A 25,782-nucleotide genomic window follows, 5' to 3' on the forward strand; every position below is an offset into this window, starting at 1 on the left:
GGATAATATAAAAATTAAGAGTTGATTTGAGCAAAGAACTATTCATGAATCAGGCAGTACTCAGAACCAGAACCAGAAGTGGTTCAGAGAGCTTCATGCTTCATTTCATGACGTGAATGGTATTTATAGACTGAAAATGGAAGTGTTACACAGAAATAGTTTTGTTGGTTACAGCTAGGCATTTGTCTTCCTTGGACCTGGTTTGATCAGTTGACAGCCCTTGATTGACCTAAACTTGGCTTCTTGTAGTTGGCTGAGACCCTACTATGTGTTACAAAAAATATACTCCTAAGTTAGGTCTTGGTTCATTTGTCTGCTGGCTTTGATTGCAGTTCATTAAGTAGAAACTCAAGGTGTGGAGACTGCCTCAGGCCAATGGCATCTTACTTTAAAGGTGTTAAATTTACTTGTTAAATATGTTTACTTGTTAAATAAATTTAACACCTTTCTAAAGAAACATACTGTGTCAAAGAAAAAAGACCTATTGATGCTGACATATGGGGTCCTGTCATGAAAATGGTGAAAAGAATATTATCAAATAAATTATATAGAACACGTTTTAGAACTGAAGATCATGACTGTCCAGATTGAAAAGGCCCACTGAGCATCCAATGTCATAAGTGAAAAATGACTGTCAGGTCACATCTTTATAAAATTTTGGAACAATGAAGATGATTTTCCTAGTCTTAAATGTTTTAGGATATATAGAGAGAAGAGTCACATACACAGGGTGGGAATCAGAAGGTCTAACAACTTCTCAAAGCAACACTGCAAGCTTAAAGAGAATAGAGCAATGCCTTCAAAATCCTGGGGAAAATGTTTCCCGCAAAATGTAATTTTTCAAAATTTTTCAAAATTTTAATCACTGATGGATATCATTGATCATTTAAAAAATGCAAATCAAAAATCACAATGAAATGCCATCTCATACCAGTCAGAGTGGCTATTCCTAAAAAGTCAAAAAATAACAGATGCTAGTGAGGTTGCAGAGAAAAGGGAACCCTTGCTCACTGTTAGTGGGAGTGTGAATTAGTTCAACCATTGTGGAAACCAGTATGGTGATTCCTGAAAGAGCTAAAAGCAGAATTTTTATACCCAGAATCCCATTGCTGGGTATATACCCCGAGGAATAGAAATCATTTTACAATTAATACACATACAGGTGAATGTTCATTGAAACATATTCACAATAACAAAGACATGGAATCAACCTAAATGCCCATCTTGGACAGATTGAATAAAGGAAATGTGGTACATATACACCATGGAATACTATGCAGCCATTAAAAAAATGAGATCATGCCTTTTGCAGGAACATGGATGGAGCTGGAAGCTATTATCCTTAGCAAACTAACACAAGAGCAGAAAACCAAGTACCACATGTTCTCACTTATTAGTGGGAGCTAAATGATAACTTATAAATGCGAAGAAGGACACAACAGACACTGAGGTGGAGGAGGGTGGAAGGAGGGAGAGGAGCGGAAAAGGTAACTATTGAGTACTGGGCTTAATACCTAGGTGACAAAATAATCTGTACAACAGACCCCCGTAACATGAGTTTATCTATGCAACAAGCCTTCACATGTACCCTTGAAGCTAAAATAAAAGTTTAATATTTTTAATTATGTATAAGAATAATGAAGACATACACAGACATATAACATCTGAAAAATGGACACCTATATGCCATTTCTTAGACATATACTTATGAGTATGTTCCACTAAAGTAAAGAATAAAACTATAAAGAGAAAGATGTGGGACCAAGTGAATAATGATTCTATCACAGAAGAGATAAAAACATCTTCTGGCCAGACATGGTGGCTCATACCTGTAATCCCAGCACTTTGGGAGGCTGAGGCGGGTGGATCACGAGGTGAGGAGATTGAGACCATCCTGACCAACATGGTGAAACTCCATGTCTACTAAAAATACAAAAATTAGCTGGGCATGGTGGCATGTGCTTGTAGTCCTAGCTACTCAGGAGGCTGAGGCAGGAGAATCACTTGACCCCAGGAGGCGGAGGTTGCAGTGAGCTGAGATGGTGCCGCTGCACTCCAGCCTGACAACAGAGCGAGATTCCGTCTCAAAATAATAGTAATAATTTAAATTTAAATAACTTCATGTGGCTGTTGGCCACCACACTGGAAAATGTGCTCTAGATGATGGTAAAGGAAACTATCAAAATGATGGGAGAGGGAAGTTTCATGAATTAGAAGATACACAGCTATAGCTGATCGTGTAATCTCCCATCTCACATCCTTTTTTGCAATGTGGCTTTCCTATGACTCTGGGAAGAGGTGGGGCTTATTTCTTCTTCTCTTAGATCTGGACTAGCCTTATGACTGTTTTGAACAATAGAATTGGGTAGAAATTACATTCTGGGACTTTTGAGGTCCAAACATTAAGAAATTCTGGTACCTTTGGCTTTTGAATACTGGAGAAAGCCAAACATTTTAATAACCCTGACATGGCTCTTCTATGAGGAGGCCCAAGCTCACCACGTGGAGCCACCTGAGGCCTGACGAGATGGAGGGAGTCTTGAGGTCTTGAGGTCCTAGTCAGAATTGCTCAGCTAAGCAACCCATAGAACCATGAGAGATGATAAAATGGATGTGGTATAAAGCCACTGAGTTTAGTGTTGTTTGTTACCTAGCGAGCAGCATACCTAGGGAGCCCAGGTTGGAGCTGAAGGAGAGAGGGTTCTGGGAGCAACATGTATAAGATGGGCCTCATAGATTACCTGGTGTGTCTGACGTCCTGGGGATGTGTTGTACCTTATCTGTCCCAGTTTTTGTGGAAGAAGAATTGCTAACAAACACATAACAAGCCATGTAAACAAAAAATAAAAGTCTCGCCTGGGCACAGTGGCTCATACTTGTAATCCCAGCACTTTGGGAGGCTGAGGCGGGTGGATCACCTGAGGTCAGGAGTTCGTGACCAGCCTGACCAACATGCAGAAACCCCGTCTCTACTCAAAATACAAAATTAGCTGGGCGTGGTGGCACATGCCCGTAATCCAGCTACTCAGAAGACTGAGGCAGGAGAACTACTTGAACCCCGGAGGCGGAGGTTGCCGTGAGCCAAGATAGTGCTGTTGCACTCCAGCCTGGGTGACAAGAGCAAAACTCCGTCTCAAAAATAAAATAAATAAATAAATAAACAAAAATCTCTGGAAAACCAAAGTTTTGTACAAGAAAATAAATATAATCCTAGCACAATACAGAATTTAGTGCATGAACATTAGGTAGCATGTATAATCATAATAATGCAAACAGAATTCTCCTATTGAGAGCCTGGAAATGATGGAGGAGAGGAAGATGTATCTCTTCTTCCTCCTACTCTGGAGGTGGTGGGAGTGTAAGAGCAATTAAACATTCATCTTCTTTAGTGGAAGACAATAGATAATCTCTCTATATGAAAATATCAAGCATGTTGGTTATATACCAGTAGAAAAATCTAAAGAATTATATGTGTTTGCTACCGAGGAACATGAATTTGGGGTCTAGATGGGTGAAATAAATACTGCATTTTTTGTATACAGGATTATTTGACATATTGGAAGATAAATGTATATTTTGAGATATTACTTTTTTTATTTTTCAGACAGAGTTTTGCTCTTGGTGCCCAGGCTGGAGTGCAATGGCACAATCTCGGCTCACTGCAACCTCCGCCTCCCGGGTTCAAGTGATTCTCCAAGCGATTCTCCTGCCTCGGCTTCCGGGGTAGCTGGGATTACAGGCACCCACCACCACATCTGGGTAATTTTTTTATTTTCAGCAGTGATGGGGTTTCACCATGTTGGCCAGGCTGGTCTCGAACTCCTGACCTCAAGCAATCTGCCCGCCTTGGCCTCCCAAAGTGCCGGGATTACAGGCATGGGTCACTGGGCCTGGTCCGGGCCCGAGATATTAACTTTTAAAAAAGATCAAAGGAATTGAAGTAACTCCAGTTGTCAGAACCTGGTTAACAGCCTCCCTAAGTTAGGCCATCCTAACCAAGTCTTCCCATAGGGACAGAGCCCACAGTCAGTAGTCTCAGCTTTAATTGCCATTTCTGCACCTCCTCTTGTGCACTTATACACATTTTAGTGGGGAAATAAGAGAGGACAAGTCCATAGGTGTTAGTTGGTAAACTTTACCACCCTAAAATCCCAAACACCTTTTTCATATAGTCTCCTCTAACCCAGATCACCTTCAAATCTCAAACACTGAATTAAGTTTCACAATTAACTTAGTTTTTAATTCATTTATTTATTTTTAGAGATGGAGCCTTGCTATGTTGCCCAGGCTGGAGTGCTATGGCTACTCACAGGCACAATTATGGTGCCCTATGGCCTCAAACTGCTGGCCTCAAGTGATCCTCCTCCCTCAGCCTCCCTGAGCATCTGGACTACAGAAACACCACCACACCTGGCTTTTAACTTACATGGCTTCAATCACAAAGCTTAATAGGACCTGATTGTCATGAGCTTTTTGGAAAGAAGTTGAAATATAGGATTGTGGAGCAGGGCATGGTGTCTCACAGATTGCCCAGCAGATCCAAATTATGCTTTCTAGAGATGCAATCACTTTAATATTTACCGAAGAGCACTAGTACTCTGATTGGTCTTTTCAAATGGGTGGAGAACTAGAACAGACTCCTCCAGGCTAGTTGTGTTTAAACAGGAGTTGAAGGTTGCAGGGAAGTCCTCTTTGAAATAGAATTGCAAACTGAGGCTTGTAATTCAGGTCATTGACACAGAGCAGGGAGAAGGAAGTCAGTATCCTTTGTGAGAAAGAAACAGCTGAAGTGGGGCTGCATGATAATGTCTCATCAAGAAGACCTTGGTTCAGGGCCCTTCACTATGATGAGCATGAAAAGTGAAATTCTAATCTGGAATTTAAGAGGAATTTTTTTTTTTTTTTTTTTTTTTTTTTTTTTTTTTTTTTGAGATGGAATTTCTCTCTTGTCTCCTGGGCTGGAGTACAGTGGTGCAATCTCGGCTCACTGCAACCTCCGCCTCCTGGGTTCAAGCCATTCTCCTGCCTCAGCCTCCCAAGTAGCTGGGATTACAGGTGCACACCACTACCATCCAGCTAATTTTTGTATTTTTAGTAGAGACAGGGTTTCACCTTGCTTGCTAGGCTGGTCTCGAACTCCTGACCTCAGGTGATCCACCCGCCTCAGCTCCCAAAGTGCTGGGATTACAGGCATGAGCCCCTGTTCCCAGCCAATAAGCTCACTCTTAATTCTTTCTTTTTTCTCAATTAAATTGACTCCCATAGTCCTTCATATCCTTCCAGAAAGTCCTTTGATTTCTTTGACACCCTGCCCTGCTATGATGGAGTAAGCTGTCCCTCCTCTCCACCCCAACAGAGTTCTGTGCTTGTCCCTTTGCTAGCATTCACCCCACCCTCCATGGCTACCTCCTTGCTTGTTTCAATCTTCCACAAAATTTTTAAGTGCTCGCAGAGAACAGTTCATTGTTTCATCCTCAGGACCCAGCACACAGAAATCTCTCAAATATATTTGTTAAACAAAGGCAGTAAAATATGCACATGTATTTATATTCTTGGACAATGTATGCCCTTTATTTATGGATTCTCATGCTCTCAAGCTATTAGATACATCCATGTGGTTCCCAAATGTCATCATGCCTTTCCTAGCCTGGGATGCAAAATCCACAAGTCTGATGCCATTGTGTTTTTTAAGACTCATCTAATTTTAAAATAAGCAATAAAACAAAACAATAGTCCTTATTTCCTTAAGCTAAGCCTTCTTACAATGGTATACTTTGCTTTTACTTGCAACCTCAACTATCTTAAAGAAGTGACACACAAAGACTACTCATGCTTCCCCTGAGGCTCTCTGAAAACTTCCTTCCTTAGAGATATTTAGTGGGCATATGACCAAATCAAATGGCCCTTTTTAATAGACATACCCCCCACACCTGGCTTTTATTATGTCATAGGAGGTAAAGAGAAATCCCAAGACCCTTCCCCAAACCTAGAGAGCTGGTGGCCTTCAGAGCTGACCCCCTTCCTGCAGACTGTCCCCACAGCGGTTCTGCAAAATCACACTCACAACACACTGTGTATTGTGGGGTTGGCATAGATGTTTTGAAACTAGGCAGACCTTGCGCAGTGTTTAGTTTTTGGCGGAATTTATGTTTTTGGCTGGCTGCCACTGTGAAATGTGTTTAGTTTTAACTGACAGGCCTGGTCAACACTGCAGGTCATAGGTAAGTCTAGCTCATTGCGACTAGGTGAAGCCAGATCTTCTGCTTCCCAGTTTTCTTTTTGTTTTTTACTGTCTTGGTAAAAAAGAATTTCTAACAGACACGTAGCAAAACATTTCTGTCCTTCTACCTGATCCTCTGTGATAAACTCTTCCTGCTCTGTGATGACATTCTTCTTCAGTGACTAGACATCCAGGGGTTGGGAGAAGCTACTAGGGAAGTTGCAAGAGTAGGGATTAGGTTGTACACTGGGAAGTAAGACTGTGGTGTGGTATGGAGCAGAAGGTTGCCAGGAGAAATCCTCAGGAGTGTAATGTGACATTTTCGTCCTTAAACCTGGGCTGGAGCAGTATCACGAGCAATCCGGCCGGATGCTGAAGAGCCAGTGAGAGGAGGACAGGAGTACAGCCAACCTGACATGAGACCTTGATGTTGGCGCACCAGTGTCACTGGGACACAAGGAGTCTCTGTTTCATTTTTTTCCCCTGAGAGGGATTTGCACCCAGCCACCTTGTGACTGTTTTTTTAATTCAGTTCAGTGAAAATGACCATGCTTTTTCCTACTATCTCAACCAAAATTTGTACCCATGCCAGGCTGGGAAAGTATATACTTCCTGAATGAAAAGTGTGATCCAACCATTATGAGCCCCAGAGGGTCTTTGTGGGATTGGTCACTGAGTTGCAGGATGGCAGAGGTGTGGGGTCAATGCCATTTCCACTGTGATATGAGAATAACATTGAGGAAACTGTCAAAGTCAAAGATCACGCACAGAGTTTGTAAACATAATTTTTTAAAAAAGAAAATAAATGGAAGGTAAATAATATGAAAATATAAGTTCCATGAACGAGGGAGTTTCAGCTACGAATTTTTTACTGTTCACTGCTAAATAGTAGGTTTAGCCTGACACATAGTGGGTACACATACTCAAGAAATAGGCATCAAATGGATGGATGAATGAATGAATGAATGAATGAATGAATGAAAAGTATGTTTTTAGAGAGCACTTAAAATGAGAAAGTTTAACATTCACCATGTGTCTATCAAAACCTGAATTGAATTGTAACAAACATAATCCCGGCTGACTTGAGAAATTTTATCAAATGCATATTATTTTATTTTGGGGGTTATGATTTACACATTAATGTTGTTTTAAAATGTAATGTGAAGAAACATACAGAATTTAAATATGTTAATTCAAACTCAAATTATGTATATATACACACATATACACAAGCATACATTACACATATATATGATATATGAATTTTTTCCCTTTTCATAATTAAGAAGTGCAAAGCAATACTATTAAGAGGCAATTTTGGATGTAAAATTCCCTAAAGCTATCCAATGCAGAAGCAAAGGGTGAAACGGAGCTGTAGACTCAAGTAGCTTGGCTCTGTATTTCAGGGGCAAATGAGGCTACATATTTAGAAGGAACTGTACCTGTATTAATTTTTTCTCCATTCTGCTGGGCCTTGGTGGATTTTGCTCATGACTTCTGTTAACATGTGCTGGGCCAATAACGTTATAGATCATAGGACACATCCCCCATATTGTGGGGAATTTGCATCCCATGCTTTAATTACCCTTTGGTTTCTGGAGAGGTAAGGGCTGAATTCAGCAGTCCTTTCATAACAGGCCTGTGGTTCAGGCCTGGCTTGGAAAGGGACCCGGGGGCTGGCAGGCACTCCAGGCAAATTTTCCAGCAGCAGCACGGCTCCATTTGCTTCCTTCAACAGGTCTTCAGTTGGCTATATTAGTTCATCGGCTTCAGACTTTGAATTGGCACAAATGCATTGTGCAGATGGGGCAGTCGCATTAACTGGCCTGGAACTAATTAAAAACTGGAATATTTTAGATCAGTAGGAAGAAGCGTGGCCAGATTTGCAGGGATGGTGCAAGTGAGCTGAAAGAGCAAATTAACCCAGCCCTTTGAGAAAGATTCCTGCTGCCCGACCTTAGGTAGCCTCAACTGGGCTTGGGCATATCCTGGTGTGAGATGGCCCCTGCAAACCTGACGGGTCCTCAACCATCTCAGCTGCTTAGGAAACATTCTTTTTTTTTTTTTTTAAATATTCCTAGTGGCACCATGCTTTATTAAAAAGAGCAAGTTTGCCAAGCTTGTTAGCTTCAGGGAAAAGACATATCCAAGTAAGTGAAGGACTGTGAAGGGCATTTATAATGAGGGAAATTTACTGCCTGGTTGAGTGTCAAGGGCTGTGTTCTGAAGACTGGACTTCAGGCACAGCCAACGACCTCCCGCCACAGTGGGACACCATCCAGAGGACTTCCTTCTGACCTTTCCCCTCAGGCATGTCCTAAGGCACCTCGCTTGTCCTCTTTGTCACCACTTGCTATTTTGCATTCTGTCTGAACTGTAAGAAACACACACTCACCTTGGCTCAGATGGAGTGCTGTCTTGCTAAGGGCTTCACCATGGCTTGCCCCGAACTGCTGTCTCACTCCAGGTTTGGGGAAAACTTGAAGCTTGTTTTCAGCCTTAACAGTCTTAGCTCAGAGCCAAGAGTTGTGAATCCAAAAAATATCCATTGCTAGTTTTTGGTGTTTTGTTTTTATTTTTGTATTTTTTGATACCTACAATTTATTGGGCTTGTATGTATGTGCCCAGCACTGGGCTAAATTATGGAAGACACTAGTCCATTAAATCAACACAACAACAAAAAAGTAAAGAAATTAATATTGTTATTTAGCTTTTTATTTTAATTTTTACAGTTGTGGTAAAGTAAACATAACATAAAATTTACCATCTTAGCTATTCTTAGGTGTGCAGTTCAGTGGCATTAAGTACGATCACATGGTTGTACAAACATCACCTCCAACTATCTCCAGAACTCTTTTTGTCTTGCAAAATTGATACTGTGTACCCACTAAACAACTTCCCACTCTTCCCTCCCACCAGATCATGGCAACCACCATTCTACTTTCTGTCTCTATGAATTTTTATTTATTATTGTTTTTGACAGCGTCTCGCTCTGTCGCCCAGGCTGGAGTGCAGCGGCGCAATCTTGACTCACTGCAACCTTCACCTCTGGGTTCAAGGGATTCTCCTGCCTCAGCCTCCTGAGTGGGTGGATTACAGATGTGCGCCACTACGCCTGGCTAATTTTTGTATTTTTAGTAGAGATGGGGTTTCACCATATTGGCCAGGCTGGTCTCAAACTCCTAACCTCATGATCCGCCCACCTTGGTCTCCCAAAGTGTTGGGATTACAGGTGTGAGCCACTGTGCTTGGTCATCTCAATGAATTTGATTACTCTAGATACCTCATGTAGGAGGGATCATCAAGTATCAGTCCTTTTGTAACTGGTTTATTTCACTTAGCATAATATTCTCCAGGTTCATCAATGTTGTAGCATATGTCAGAATTTTCTTCTTTTAAGGCAGAATAATATTTCATAATATATTTTGTCTATCCGATCATTTCTCCATAGATATTTGGGTTGCTTCCCTCTTTAGGCTATTGTGAATAATGCTGCTGTGAACATGGGTGTGCAAGTATCTCTTTGAGACCATTACTCTCTTTTATATGTGAGGGATCCCATGTACAGAGAGGTGCTTAACACAGGTCATGCAATAGTTAAGGAATAGAACTAGGATTTATATGCAAGGAGCTGTCACTCCGGAACATATTGTTTTCATTTCTGTCTTCTCCAACCTGTATAAAGGACAGATGTCCATCCCTCAGTGATAGGCTGTATATTATGAAACTGAAGCATAAGCTGAGTGAACACCAAGAAGTTTTACATGAATTAAATCTTCATCATTCTCCTAAAGACTTTTCTAAATTAGATCTTTGATGCTAAATTATACCACATTATTCCAAAATGTCAGGATTAGATAAGTATAATAATAATTTTAATCACAAAAGAAATTCATTTTTTGGTGTTTCCAAATAACCAAGCATCATTTGGAGGTAACTCCTAGAACAGTGTAAGTCATCGTTCGGCTTGATAAATGTACTGATTCTTACCAAAAGTAATGAAAAACTTCAGCCATTTCATTCTGTGGACTAACCCCAATCATTACGATGATAGTTACCTGGTACTAGCACTGTAATAGATCTTTTATACATTTTATTCTACCAAATCATATAAATGCTCCCATTTTACAGATGAGAAATCCAAAATTAAAGATAAAATATTATAGTTCAATCTGCCTGATCCCAGTACTCAGGTTCTTTCTGTTACCTTTTACATCCTGGGCACTGCTTGTCTTGCGTCATGCAGTTGAACATCAGCGAATCAGATGCAAACAAAAGATTTGTATATAAGCTGTTGTGAATTTTAAACATATGGCTTTTGGGAAGAAATGGAATGATCCCTGAACATGAACGATTTGTAAAAGTCTTTGGCGGACAGAGGTTTCTGTAAATGGATTAAGGAATAACCTTTTGACAAGGACAATACATATTTCATGTCTAGTAAATGCTGTACCTGCCACCATATCCTGCAAGTCCCGGCAGCTGCTTCTAACAACCCAGCTTTCATGGAAGGATCTGGTCTGGGGAGCGTGTTCAGCAATCCTCTGCTCGAGCTGCCTGGCTCCTTTTCAAAATGTTTCCTATGTCTCAGCCTCCAACTCAACTCTTCATCCTGGAAAAGTCTGTGTCTCATTCCAGCTCAGTGCTGTGATTTATTTTTGGCGGGCAAAGGGAAGAATTAGTCATACCTACTCTTCTGTTTGAGTCTAATGGGAGCATTGTGACTGGTGGTAAAGATGGTGGTTTATCAGCCTGGTGATTTGTAGAGTTTATGGCATGGGCCCCCTTGTTCCTCTGAATTTCCTTTCCCCTGTGAGTCACTCTGCAATAATAATGAAGAGGTGAGGTCCAAAGTTTGACAGTGGACCTCCTTGTACTCAGCTTTCAGCATTGCAATAATTCCATATTGTCAGAGAAAAGATGATGTCATCTCCTTAACAGTTGAAAACAAAGGGGGACAAATAAAAATGACCAGGCCACCCAAAGAACTGCCAATCAATACTATCGACAATGGAAGAGGAAAGCATTCTTTCAATCATAAAGTATGACTGAGCTAAGCAGTATTGACCTTAGGGTAAGGCATTTCTTACGATTTAATGAATGGCTAGGAAGCTGATGGACCTTTAGTCAAACTGGTTATTAACTGCCTGAAAGTGTCTGACCCTGGAAACCATAATTGCTGCTACAAATGCAAGCACATAAGAAAGTCCAAGTCTGGCTTAGACAATGTGCTGTTGTAAGCAAGTCCCAATGCTGAACCATAAGACTGACCTTTACAGATTTGCCTGGGCGTCCCCCACCACAGAACTGCATACCATTCTCAAAGGACATAATTTCATGAAGATCCAATGCTAGAAATAAATTCCAGAAATAAACATGGATAGCATTTGCCCATCTCACAGAATAGAATATTATACACTCTAGGTAGAACAATTCACCTCAAAGCTGATGGATTGAACTGATAGTGCTATGATTATAGTGGCCAGCGCTGTCCATCAGAAACATAAGGTGAGCCATATATGTAATTTACAATTTGCTACTAGCCACATTACAAAAGTGATTCCAGCACAAAAGTGATTGCATTTTAATAACATAATTAACCCAGTAGATACAAAATATTATCATTTCTACATGATAGTATTTTTTACGTGTACTCAGTAAAAAAATTATTCAAGAGATACTGCATTTATTTTTTACACAAAGATTTTATATTCCAGTATATATTTCACACTTACACCACATCTCAATTCAGACTAGCCACACTTCAAGTACCCAAGAGCCATATGTGGTTAGTGGCTATCACTGTGGACATTGCAGGCGTAGGAAATTGTTTTGGAATTAGTAATGCATCAGAATGTTCAGCTGGATAAGATGGCCCAAATAATAGGGTGCTATTTCCCCAGGATGATCAACAAATAGCCAACTTAGGCAAAAATGCTAAGTAAATGTGAATTATCTATTTTAGAAGAGAGAGAGGAATTCATAAATGGTATTTGAGTTTAGAAAGAGTTTTCACAGACAGTGACTAACTTTTGCCGTTTTCTCTGATACTGCACTGATTTAGCTTTGCTTGGAGACATATTTCTGGATTTTAGGGATCAGGAGACTCTGGAATGGAGTTGCAAGGGAGGCAATATAGCATAGAGGAGATATTCCTGAGAAACAGCCTGGGTTTCAGGAACAGATAAAGCTATCCCTGCCACTTTCCACTTGGTGACACAGGGCAAACGACTTTACTTTGGGGAGCTAAGTCTTCTGGTTGCTAACGTGTGGATGATATCCTCACCTCCTTTCTGTTGTTGCTGTTGTGGGACTGAATGTGATAATGATGACAAGTGTGCATGCTGGTACCATCATCACCACCTGCAGCAGCATCAGAAAGTGAAATGTTGTCCACTAATATGACTCTGCAGCCAGGAGCCCAGAACACCAGGTGTGCCCAGGCACTCCTCAGGGAGTAGATAGGAAGATTGTATTAAGAGGCATCATACTTCAGTTGCCAGAAGGCAAGCCAAATTAGTGTCATAGCGATGGCAGTGTCTGGAGGAATGTGGCTGCTAATGGAAACGGATGAACCTAAGAAAAGGGTTACCCAGTGGAGAAGTGGTGGGTATAGGATCAAGGATCAAGTAGATTCCTCATGAAGAATATGCAGGTTGAAAGCAGAAGTGGAGCAGAATTATCAATAAAAGGGCAGTCTCCTGAGCAGTGAGTCATGAAGGAAAACTAGGGAGTCAAGAGTCTTGAAGGAGGGTTGACCTGCAGTTAGAGAATCAGCCTTCAAAAACTCTGAAAGATAAATTGCATATTACCAAAGAGGAAGATCAAGTTTATTCCTTTTTTTTTTTTTTTTTTTTTTTTTTTTTGTCATTACCTGGCACACAGCAAATTCTAAATAAATGTCTCATGAATCACGGACTAGCAAGCTGGCTCACTGGTGAAGGAAGCCTGTGATCAGAGCCTGGGTAGTCCAACCAATCTTGAAGGAGTTGCATCCTTACAGTACACAGAGGTCACCCTGATTCAGGAAGAGGAGGCTTATTATGCTCCCAGTGGTGAACAGGGGAAGAGAGGGAGAGGGGGTAAGAAGGGGTGGTGGGATGGGACAGAGAGATAGAGATGAGGCCAATAGCTATCTTCCCTCTTCAAATCACCTGGGTCAGTAATGTAAAGGATAAAATTGGTTGGGCAAGAAGGCCGCCACCTTTGGCAGGGCATGGTGGCTCATGCCTATAATCCCAGAACTTTGGAAGGCTGAGGCAGGTGGATCTTCTGAAGCCAGGAATTTGAGACCAGCCGGGCCAACATACTGAACAGCTGTCTCTACTAAAAATACAAAAATTAGCTGGGCATGGTGGCACATGCCTGTAATTCCAGCTACTTGTGAGGCTGAGGCAGGAGAATTGCTTGAACCCAGGAGGCAGAGGTTGCAGTGAGCTGAGATTGTGCCACTGCACTCCAGCCTGGCGACAGAGTAAGACTCTGTCTCGGGGAAAAAAAAAAAGTAGACTGCCAGTGTTCAGGTAAGATTGCTATACAAACTACTACCAAAAACGTCAAGACCTCATTTCTTAATGTGGGGTAATCAGACCTCAGATCTAAACATAACTCTGCCTGCAAGCAATCTTGAGGGCCCGTTTCAAATAGTCATCTCCGAAGAATTCCATGATGCTATCATGTACCCATGAAGATCAGGTTAGCCCTGCTTCTCAGCAGAAAGCATCTTTATGATGACAGTCTTGTGCTTATTACAGCCAGTGAGCTTTTCTCCTGGGCAGCCTTTAGATAAATGCTGTGAAATTCTGGCTCCCTGAATTATTTTTCTCATGTTTCAAGCTGAGCAGCCTTTTCCGTGTGTATAGAGTCTCTCCAAATAGTCGAAGACCATTGGGTAGGTTTTTACTCACCCCATTCCAATCCTAGTCCTATCCTACCTTCCTGATATCACAGCCAAGATATCTTAATAAGTGTTTGAGGAGTTCCCAAACTCTTGGTCCTCATATTTGCAGAAAAGTTTCTGCTTCACTCCAGAAGCTAATTCATACATGCTAGTGTGGTTAATAGTTAGATTTCAAAAATCAACTTTCTTTTCTTATTCTTTTGGTTTTCAGGTTGCCTGTCTGAGCCACCCACTTGAGTGAAACATCGTTCTTTTACTGTGTGGTGTTGACTGCACTTTGGGTGGGACTGAAGAGCACAAAGTAAGACCAAGAATCATTTCCTCACTGTTCACATATTAAACTTGCATTTTTAAAAACATGATTGCAAGCACAGCAACAAAATCTATTGCTATTTCTGACTCTGAGAAAGTCAATAAAAACTATTCACATATAAAGGTCTCATTCAAGGTAGGTCAGCTCTACAGCACTGCTTCCCAGATGTGTCAGAAGTTTGGAGGTGTTGCTTGAAGGCTTCATTGAAGAATTGCTTCTGCCATCTAGGTTTGTTTTTAAATAACATTTGATTAGACTTGTTTCTATTTACAGATCTCTACACACCTGGTTATCAGCACTGTGGTTCAAAGAGCATCAGTTTAAAGCTGGTAGACAAGATTAATGTCAATTATTGTTACCGGTAATTCTGCCTTTACATTTATTGTTAAATTCAAGATAACATCTAAGGATACAGATGAAAAACATAAATTGATGATAGCACTGAATAATGATGTTAATTACCATTTAGCAAATGTTTACTATGTTGCAGACACAATGTAGACACAAAGAGTTTACTCTTTTTCATCTATTACCTCCTTTGGGTTTCACAATAATCCCGTGAGAAATAATATCTCCATTTCACGGAAGAAAACAGGAGGCTCAAATTGTTAAGACACATTTCAGATTCATGCAGTTTATAAGTGGTGGAGCCCAGATTCAAACAAAGGATTGACAAACTCCAGGGTTTATGCTCTTACTAATACATAAGAACCAGGTACCAACCAGCACCGGCAGCCTAAACAGTTTCTGGAAGAATTTGAGGTTGGAGATAGATCAATAAAAATGGATCTACACTGGCAGAAAGAATAGAAAATTTAAAAAAATGTGTTTCTGTAAAAATATTAATGGCAAAATGGAAGACAACGTGATAAGGAGCAGTGAAAATCACAGAAGGAGAGCTGGGGGAGAGACAGCTATGGAGGATTTTGAGACCAACCAGAGAAGAAAACAATGACTCGCTGTGCTTATGAGAAGAGAGCTGGAGACACATCGTGAACTTTTTCAAATGCTTCCAGCATGTCATAGCTTACATTATCACCAGAATGATTTAAAAGCAACCTATGCTTAGAAGTTCTTTTGGTGGCAACTCCGTAATCTGCTCAGTGTCCAACAAGACTCTTTTCAGTCACCAAATAAACAATTCTAAGGCATAGCTATGATGGTTAATTTTATGTCGTAGGAAATTTATTTTAACCTGCTTTTATTTCATGGGTGCTTTCCAAGTTTTGCGTGTTAACTACAAAGGGACAAATGTTTCCCATCAGGCCAGGAGGAGAAGAGATGGGGCATAAACAGAATCTAGGCTAAAAATACAAAAACCATTTCTAGAAATAAAATATTTATAATTCATGCATTTGAGAAAACCCACACACCTTTGCCTGGAGTCATTTCTGATAATTATTAAAGATCTTCAAAAAGGTGTATCAGGTTCCCCTTAGGCTGTATTTCATTTTTTTGCTCACTTTCTTATAGAAGCCGTTATTACTGTAACCAGATATTTGCAGGTATATCCTACCAGCAGCTCGTCTCAGCTCCACCGTGTGTCTTTTTCTGTTTTTTCTCTCTTTCTTTCTTTTTTTGTTTTACTAGAATTACTTTGCCATCACTGCAAAGTCCCATTCAGGGACTAACCTATACACATGCCTGGAAGTGTTACTAGTCAACATGACATGGGGCAACCACTGACCAATAAAGGAAAAGAACTGAGGGATAAAAGTTCTCTCTTCTGTGTAACTGGAGGGAGATTTTGAAGTGCACTTATGCTATTTGCCTCATTGAAGTATTCCCAGTGGGATCCAGCCTCAGTTGCCCGTAGTCACAATAAACTCTATAGCGCTCATGCACTGGCTTCCTCTTTTCCCAGTTTCCTGCTTCTCCTCTTTGAGTTCACTTCCCCCCAGCCCTCACCCACCCACCCACCCACCAAAAACTACTTGCACTCAGTGCTTGCCTCAAGCTTTGCTTTTTGCTGAAGCCTAGGCCAAGAAAATATTTTATCACTGAAGCACCCGACCTATTTAGTTTCTCTTCAAAGTGTTGGATATTGAATATTTTAAGTAATGTATTAAAACTTGGTTGGAAATGTATTTAAAATACTACCTTTTACATAAGTTTTTTCAGGGTATGATAAAACAGGTTTGGCAATCACTAGTTTAATAAGAATGCCATGGAATTTTGATCTGTGAATAGTTTTTTTTTTTCTTTTTCTTTTTGGTTTCTTGTTTTGTTTTGTTTTGTTTTTTATAGAGACGAGGTGTTGCTATGTCACTCAGGCTGAGTTGTTGTTGTTGCTGTTGTTTTGTTTTGTTTTGAGACAGCATCTCACTGTCTACCAGGCTGGAGTGCAGTTTCATGATCATGGCTCACTGCAGCCTCCACCTTCCAGGCTCAAGCGATTTTCCTGCCTCAGCCTCTTGAGTAGCTGGGACTACAGGCGTCCACCACTGTGCCTGGGTGATTTGTGTATTTTTTATTGAGACGAGGTTTCTCCATGTTGCCCCCACTGGTCTCAAACTCCTGAGCTCAAGTGATCTGCCCACTTCCACCTCCCAAAGTGCTGGGATTGCAAGCATGAGCCACCACACCCGGCCCCGGGCTGGCTTTGAACATCCTGAGCTCGAGTGATCCTCCCGCCTCAACCTTCTCAGTAGCTAGGAATATAGGGGTGTGCCAACTCATCTGGCTTGTACATAGTTTTATATTTATGTATTCCCTATTTTGTAGATTATGAAATTTCTTAGCGGTAAGTGCTACGTATTTACTACTGCTTAGGACGTAGTTTACTTTTGGAAGATTCATACAATGTGACATTTAAAAATTAACCAAACTCATCTAAATTTATCGATTTTGACAGGTGACATCTCTTGAAATAGAGTACATGGAAAATCCATCAGGATACCTTAAAGCACATTGTGTCACTTCTCTTCCAAACATTCCCAAGAAGCTCAAATAGGGTAGACCATTTTATTTCAAACTTTATTTTTCAAAAAGAATCTTATAGGCAGTAGATTGATATTGCACATTCCCCTGCCATCCCCTAGAGATTCTGAGTTAGCAGGTTAAAGATGAGTTCAGGAACATGCATCTTAAATCAACTTTTCTAGGAATTCTGAAGCAGATGACCCTCAGACAGCACTTTAGAAAATGCCATTTATAGAATCTTTGAATTTCAAAAACGAAAAATCATCTTTCCAGCAGTCATTCATTTTGCAGATTAGAACAATTATTCCAGCAGCACTCTTTCCTTTATTTGTTATTGTTGACCATATATATCATTTAGGCCACGACCAAGAAAACAAAAGTAACTCCTAGCATTCAAAGCAGGGGGAATTGGATTCAGCTTTCAGTGGTAGTGAAGGATCTCGGAAACCAAACAGGGAGCGATGAGGCAACTCAGGAGTTAGTAACATCAGGATGTCGCCACCATCCTGAGGTTGCAGTAGAGAAGGAATGATGTGGTGCTCCCATATCCCTGGCGCTTAGTTCATCCTAAAGAACTGTGGTCTTGCTTGGCTATGGACTTTGGTGAGGCTAGTGCCGCCCAGCAAGGGCTGACTGACAGCTGCCAAGCTGGAGGCGTTCCCACAGCTGCGCAGAATTTAGCGCAGCGCGCAGCTGTTGCCTGCTGCTCTCCAGGCTGTTAACCCCTTCAAATACACCTTCCGTGTCCGCAGCCCTCATCCTCCCATACAGACTCTGCAGGCACCCCAGCCTGCGGTCCATGTGCAGGGGCAGGAGCCACTGACTGCCTCCATGCTGGCTGCAGCATCACCTCAAGGACCAGAAGCAGATGCTGGGAGAGCGCTTGTTCCCACTCATCCAAACAATGCATTCAAACCTGGCTGGGAAGATCACGGGAATGCTGCTGGAGATCGACAACTCTGAGCTGCCGCATATGTTACAGTCCCCCGAGTCTCTCCACTCCAAGGTGGATGAAGCTGTAGCAGTTCTACAGGCTCATGATGCCAAGAAAGAAGCTTCCCCGAAGGTGGGCGCTGTTGCTGCTGCTACCTCTTAGACAAGGAAAAACCGATTCAAAAGCCAAATAACACCTCATGGAATTCAGCTTAAGGTTTGAAGACTTCCTAGCTTGTCCTATGGACCTCAACACCAAGAACTACAAATTGCAAATTTAATAGGTCATTTTGTATTGAAAGGTCAATTATGAAGCGCCTAGAATTTTTCAATGATACGAATATATTCTCTGGGTTCTGCTGTGGCGCAGTGTTAACTTTTTTTTTCTATTGTGGGTTTTGGTTTTTTCCCCCAGAAATTGGTTTTATTTGATGTACCCAAGTCTTATGTTTCTCAATAAAGAAAAAAAAATCTCCATTAAAAAAAAAAAAAACAAAAAAAGAACCGTGGTCTTGCACAGCAGGTAGCTGTACAATGGAGGGATAGACTTGCTACTGGAGACCCATCTGAACCAGTTAAAAGGGGAGAAAAGAGCCCTGGCATCTCCTTCCTTTCTCTTGTCAGTGCCTGCCATTGGCTGAATTCATCTAAAAGCCAGATGACAGGAGGTCTGGGAGATGCAGCCTGCAGATGTCCCCTCCTCCTAACCATCCATGGTTCAAGGCAGAGCAGAGGAAAGGCAAGGAATAGTGAAAAAAGCAGGCCTAGGGGAACCACAGTTTCCTATTCCTTAATCCTTAGCACGGTACAAACTTATTCTAAAATTATAAGCATCCACCTTTTTCACATTACACTGGGTATCCTTAGAAACCCAATCTCTAGCTGGGTGTGGTGGCTCACATCTGTAATCCCAGCACTTTGGGAAGCCGAGGCGGGTGGATCACCTGAGGTCAGGAGTTCAAGACCAGCCTGGCCAACATGATGAAACCCCATCTGTATGAAAAATACAAAAATTAGCCAGGTACAATGGCTAGCGCCTCTAATCCCAGCTACTCAGGAAGCTGAGACAGGAGAATGGCTTGAACCCGGGAGGCATAGGTTGCAGTGAGCCGAGAATGCGCCATTGCACTCCAGCCTGGGTGACAGAGCAAGACCTCATCTTCATAAAAAAAAAAAAAAAGAAAAGAAACTGAATCTCTAAACACCACATGCAGCCCTACAGATGCTAACTTGACTTAATCCAAACAGGACACACTTTGCTTGCTTTACTTGAGTATGCCATTGTCTAAAACAGTTTCTTTGTTTTATTAATAATGAGTGGATATCATTATTAATTATTAATTACTTGTAATTATGAATAATATAGATATTTTCCAGGATTTAAAATAACTTCTTGATATAATAATATACTGAATAGAAACTTCCTGAAGAGAAGTTCCTCAAAGTATATCTAATTCTAATACAATAATTATAAGAAAAACACTAATTCTAAGAATAAAAAGGTATGAGGGTAAATAGAATTTTAAAAAACTAGGTTAAAAAAATCAAAGTATTTAATTGCCATTAATATGCTAATATAGATTATAAATCACCAAGAGGAAGATCCAATATACAATATTTTCAAACTTACATAATCATTCATTTAGTTGACAAATATTTATTGATCAACCATCCTATGCCTGAAATTCTTTGAGGTGCTGAAGATTACAACAATAAACAAAGTAGACAAATCTTTGACCTCATGGAGAGCAGATTCTAGTGGAAAAAGTCAAAAAATTAAACAAGTAAATATGTAGTATTTACTTTTTTCCACAATGCTCTTTTTCAAATCAATATTCAGTGATTATACTTTGAGTTACACTCCAATGCATGTAATTTTATTGTTAGTCTCCTGCCAGTCAGATCACATTCCAATCTCTTCACCTACCCAGAATTATCTTTTTTACCTTTTTAACGTAGAAACGATGATAGTGGTTAAATGTGTAGGCTTTGGGGTAAGGCCACCCCTCTTCAGGTCCTAGCTCAGTCCTTCCCTGTGTGTGTAACCTGTGAGCCTCATTCATTAATTCATTCCGCATACATTCATCATGCTGGCCCAGAGCTAGAAACCCAGGGCCCATCTGTGAATGGATGAAGAATCTGACCTCAGGAAACTTATGTTTGGGAGTCATTATCTTCAGTAGAAAGTGAGGATATTCCACACATTGGCCTTATGAGGTCATCATGATGATTAAATGACTTAACCCCTGGATGAACTTTGAGCACTGCCTGGTGCATCCTAAGAGCTGACTAAATGTTAGCATTTATTCATCACGTTATGTCCACATTTAAAATCCTTCAATGGGTCACTTCTGCCTGTAGTGTAAATTCCAAATTGTTTAGCTTGATACACACAAGCCTTTCAGGATCTGGCTCCTGATTTTGCATCCTGTCTCATCCGCTGCACACTGGGCTCCCATCCTGTGTAATACTTTAACACCTTATGCCCAGATAATTCTGTCCTCTCTGCATGGGGTCATCTCCTTCCTGAATCCCTTCTTTCCTTTCAAGAGTGAGCTCAATTACCTACTCTGAAGACTATTGTGTTGGCTCCTCTGTGCCCATCCATGACTCCACATAGTCACACTGACCCTTTTGCCCACAGATCATTCATATCTGACTCTCTTGGAGCTTCCCATATGTATTTTATTTAACTCACTAATATCTTACACCATGCCACATGTATTATGATGACTTACAAGGCTGTACTAAACATGGTAAGATAGGCCTGTGAAACAAGAATCTTGGACCCCAGGGCTAGAAAGAAATGGTTAGGGTTAGGAAAGGAGATAAAAATGCTGCAGATGTGGAGGAACTTCCAATAAATAATGATAGCATTGAGCTCATCTATTTACTTCCCATCCCTCCCAAATTCCCACATAAATGATGTTAAAGATTCTTTAAAATATGTGATAAACATTTGTGCTAAAAACACAAATGAATATTATTAGTGGATCTGAAATGGATATTATTAGTGGATCTGAAATTGTGAGCTTTTTTTTTTTTTTTTTTTTTTTTTTTGAGGCGGAGTCTTGCTCTGTAGCCCAGGCTGGAGTGCAGTGGCCTGATCTCAGCTCACTGCAAGCTCCGCCTCCCGGGTTTACGCCATTCTCCTGCCTCAGCCTCCCGAGTAGCTGGGACTACAGGCGCCCGCCACCTCGCCCGGCTAGTTTTTTGTATTTTTTAGCAGAGACGGGGTTTCACTGTGTTAGCCAGGATGGTCTCAATCTCCTGACCTCGTGATCCGCCCGTCTCGGCTTCCCAAAGTGCTGGGATTACAGGCTTGAGCCACCGCACCCGGCTGCTATTTCTTAATAGTAGAAATTAGAAGAGGTTGAATGGGAGCACAACCAACATAGAAAAATCCACAACTCCAAGTACCCACAGGTAAAGGCTGCTGCAAAGAGAAGTTCCGACAGAGGTCTGAGGGACACCCCACTGGGGTTAACAAATACACACAGTAAATGAGGGCTAGAGGCAATCATCCAAGTTCAAGGTTAAAGCACTGTTTCCAGATCAGCTAGGTAAGCCAGCTCCTCTCTGTCACTGACATATACAGAGCAGCTGGAGAGACATTTGCTAACTAGATAGAATTCTATGAACTATTTTCTAAATAACTAGAAATATTATCTTAGAGAAGACTCCTAGTATAGATGTTGAAGTCTAAGAGGGAAACAGGGAGTCTTTAGATAATTAAAGATCATAAAAGGGAATCCAGATTAAATTAAAATAAGATCTGGACATCCAGAAAGATGCATATTAAATATTCCCACCTGAGAGTCAGTCTCATTACCCAGGCAATTTACTTGCTTCTCAGCTACCTGCCTGTTTCCTGCCCATGTACAAAATGCAGAAGTGAACCTCTCTGACAGATGCAATTAAAATCTACAAAACTCACATTTATTTCTCCTATTCAGGAGAGGGGCCCATTTAGGAGACATATGATAGAAAAAATACTGTATCTAGCATACTAATTAAGCTAGTTCTTTACTTCTAAACACACCCAAATAGCCAAAAGTCACAAAGCATTAGAGGAAAATCAAGAGCTTGCACAAGAATATTTTATGTAGTTAAAAAGAAAAAGAGTCCTTAGAGAACAGAAAACCAAACACCGCATGTTCTCACTCATAGGTGGGAACTGAACAATGAGATCAACTTGGACTCAGGAAGGGGAACATCACACACCGGGGCCTATCATGGGGAGGGGGGAGGGGGGAGGGATTGCATTGGGAGTTATACCTGATGTAAATGACGAGTTGATGGGTGCAGCACACCAACATGGCACAAGTATACATATGTAACAAACCTGCACGTTATGCACATGTACCCTACAACTTAAAGTATAATAATAATAAATTAATTAAAAAAAAAAAGAAAAAGAGTCCTTAGAGAAGAACTAAATATCAACAACAAAAATCTAATCAGTATCCAAAGAAAGGTGTACAGCCCCAGAAAAATGCAAAAAAAAAATTTCCAAGACTCTTATGATCCCCTATGCACACAAACTAGAAACCTAGAAGAGATGAACAAATTCCTAGAAACATACAACCTCCAAGATTGAACCAGGAAGAAACTGATATCCTAAACAGATCAATAACAAGTTCCAAAATCGAATTGGTACTAAAAAACCTACCAACCAGAAAAAGCTCTGGACCAGATGGCTTCACAGCCAAATTCTACCTGGTACCAAGATTAATGAAATTATTTCAAAAAATTGAGGAGGATCTTCTCCCTAACTCATTCTGTGAGACCAGCATTATTCTGATACTAAAATTTGACAGAGACACAATGAAAAAAGAAAACTTCATACCGATATCCATGTATTAGTTTGTTTTCATGCTGCTGATAAAGACATACCTGAAACTGGGAACAAAAAGAAGTTTAATTAGACTTACAGTTCCACATGGCTGGGGAAGTTTTCACAGTCATGGTGGAGGACAAAAGGCACTTCTTACATGGTGGTGGCAAGAGAGAATGAGGAAGAAGCAAAAGTGGAAACCCCTGATAAACACATCAGATCTCATGAGACTTATTCACTATCACAAGAATAGCATGGGAAAGACCAGTCCCCGTGATTCAATTACCTCCCACTAGGTCCCTCCCACAACACGAGAAAATTCTGGGAGATGCAATTCAAGTTGAGATTTGGGTGGGAGCACAGCCAAACCGTATCAATCCCTGATGAACATAGACACAAAAACACTCAACAAAATACTAGCAAATCAAATCCAGCAGTACATCAAAAAGCAAATCTACTGTGATCAAGTAGGTTTTATCCTTGGGATGCAAAATTGGTTCAGTGTAAACAAATTAAGAAATATGATTTATCACATAAACAGAACTAAAAATGAAAAACATGTGATCATTTCAATAGATGCAGGAAAGGCTTTTGATAAAATTCAATATCCCTTCATATTAAAAACCCTCAACAAACTAGGCACTGAAGGGACATACCTCAAAATAATAAGAGCCTTCTATGACAAACCTATGGCCAACATCACACTAAATGGTCAAAAACTGGAAGCATTCCCTTTGAGAACTAAAACAAGATGAGAATGCCCATTCTCACCACTCTTATCCAACATATCACCACTTCTATCCAGAAGATTTCTGCTTCTAGAAGTCCTAGCCGCAGGAATCAGGTAAGAGAAATGAAAGGCATCCAAACAGAAAGAGAGGGTGTCAAACTAACAATTTTTACAGATTATATTATTCTATTCCTAGAAAATCCCCATAGTCTCTGCCCAAAGGCTCCTAGATCTGATAAACAATATTAATAAAGTTTCAGGATACAAAATTAATGTACAAAAATGAGTAGCATTTCTATTTACCAATAACATTCAAGCTGAGAGCCAAATCAAGAATGCAATCCCATTCACAGTAGCCACAAAAAGAATGAAATACCTAGGCATACAGCTAACCAGGGAGATGAAAGGTCTCCACAATGAGAATCACAAAACACCACTGAAAGAAATTAGAGATGACACAAACAAATGGAAAAAACATTTCATGTTCAAAGATAGGAAGAAACAATATTGTTAAAATGGCCATACTACCCAAGGCAATTTATTGATTCAATGCTATTCCTATCAAATTACCACTGTCACTTTTAACAGGATTAGAAAAACAATTCTAAAATGTATATGGAACCCAAAAAGAGCCCAAAGAGCCAAAGTAATTCTAAGCAAAAAGAACAAAGTCAGAAGCATCACGCTACTCAACTTCAGACTATACTGCAAGACTACAGTAACCAAATCACCACAGTATTGGGAACAGAATAGAGAACCCACCTACAACAATCTGATCTTTGACAAAGTTGCCAATAACAAGCATTGGGGAGAGAACTCCCCATTCAATAAATGATGCTGGAATAACTGGCTAGTCATATGCAGAAGATTGACACTGGACCCCTTCCTTATGTCACATACGAAAATCAACTCAAGATGGATTAAAGACTTAAATGTAAAGTCGAAAACTACAAAAAACCTAGAAGAAAATCTAGAAACTACCATTCTCGATATAGGCCTTGGCAAATATTTCATGAAGAAGTCTCTAAAAGCAATTGCAATGAGAACAAAAATAGAAATAGGACCTAATTAAACTAAAGAGCTTGTGCACAGCAAAATAAACTATCAGTAAACAGACAAACTATAGAATGGGAGAAAATATTTGCTATCTATGCATTGGACAAAGGTCTAGTATCCAGAATCTATAAGGAACTAAAGCAAATTAACAAGCAAAAAACAGGCTCACGCCTGTAATCCCAGCACTTTGGGAGGCCAAGGTGTGTAGATCGCCTAAGGTCAGGAGTTTGAGACCAGCCTGGCCAACATGGTGAATCCTGTAATCCCAGCTACATAGGAGGCTGAGGCAGGAGAATTGCTTGAACCTGGGAGGCAGTGGTTGCAGTGAGCTGAGATTATGTCACTGCACTCCAGCCTGGGAGACAGAGTGAGACTCCATCTAAAAAACAACAACAACGACAACAAAAAAAAAACAAGCAAAAACCAAATAACCTTACTAAAAAATAGCCAAATGACATGAATAAACACTTCTTAAAAGGAGACATACACATGGCCAACAAACATATGAAAAAATGTTCAACATCATTAATCACTAAAGAAATGCAAATCAAAACCACAATGGGATACCATCTCACACCCGTCAGGATGGCTATTATTAAAAAGTTAAAAAATAACAGCTGTTGCAAGGTTTCAGAGAAAAGGGAACACATTCTCTGCTAGTGGGAATGTTAATTTGTTCAGCAACTGTGGAAAGCAGTTTGGAGATTTCTCAAAAAACTTAAAAAACAGAATTACCATTTGACCCAGCAATTCCATTACTGGATATATACCCAAAGGAAAATAAATTGTTCTACCAAAAAGACACATTCACTTGCATATTCATTGTAGCACAATTCACAATAGCAGAGACATGAAATCAATGCCCATCAAT

General features: G+C 40.4%; 1 pseudogene; it reads left to right on the forward strand.

Moving 5' to 3' along the window:
• The first annotated feature begins 12,750 nt into the window (after positions 1 to 12,750).
• On the forward strand, positions 12,751 to 18,538 carry LOC713720 (polyadenylate-binding protein 4 pseudogene; annotated as a pseudogene).
• Positions 18,539 to 25,782: the final 7,244 nt, after the last annotated feature.

The sequence above is a fragment of the Macaca mulatta genome, chromosome 7 (assembly GCF_049350105.2).
Source record: "Macaca mulatta isolate MMU2019108-1 chromosome 7, T2T-MMU8v2.0, whole genome shotgun sequence".
Classification (NCBI taxonomy): domain Eukaryota; kingdom Metazoa; phylum Chordata; class Mammalia; order Primates; family Cercopithecidae; genus Macaca; species Macaca mulatta.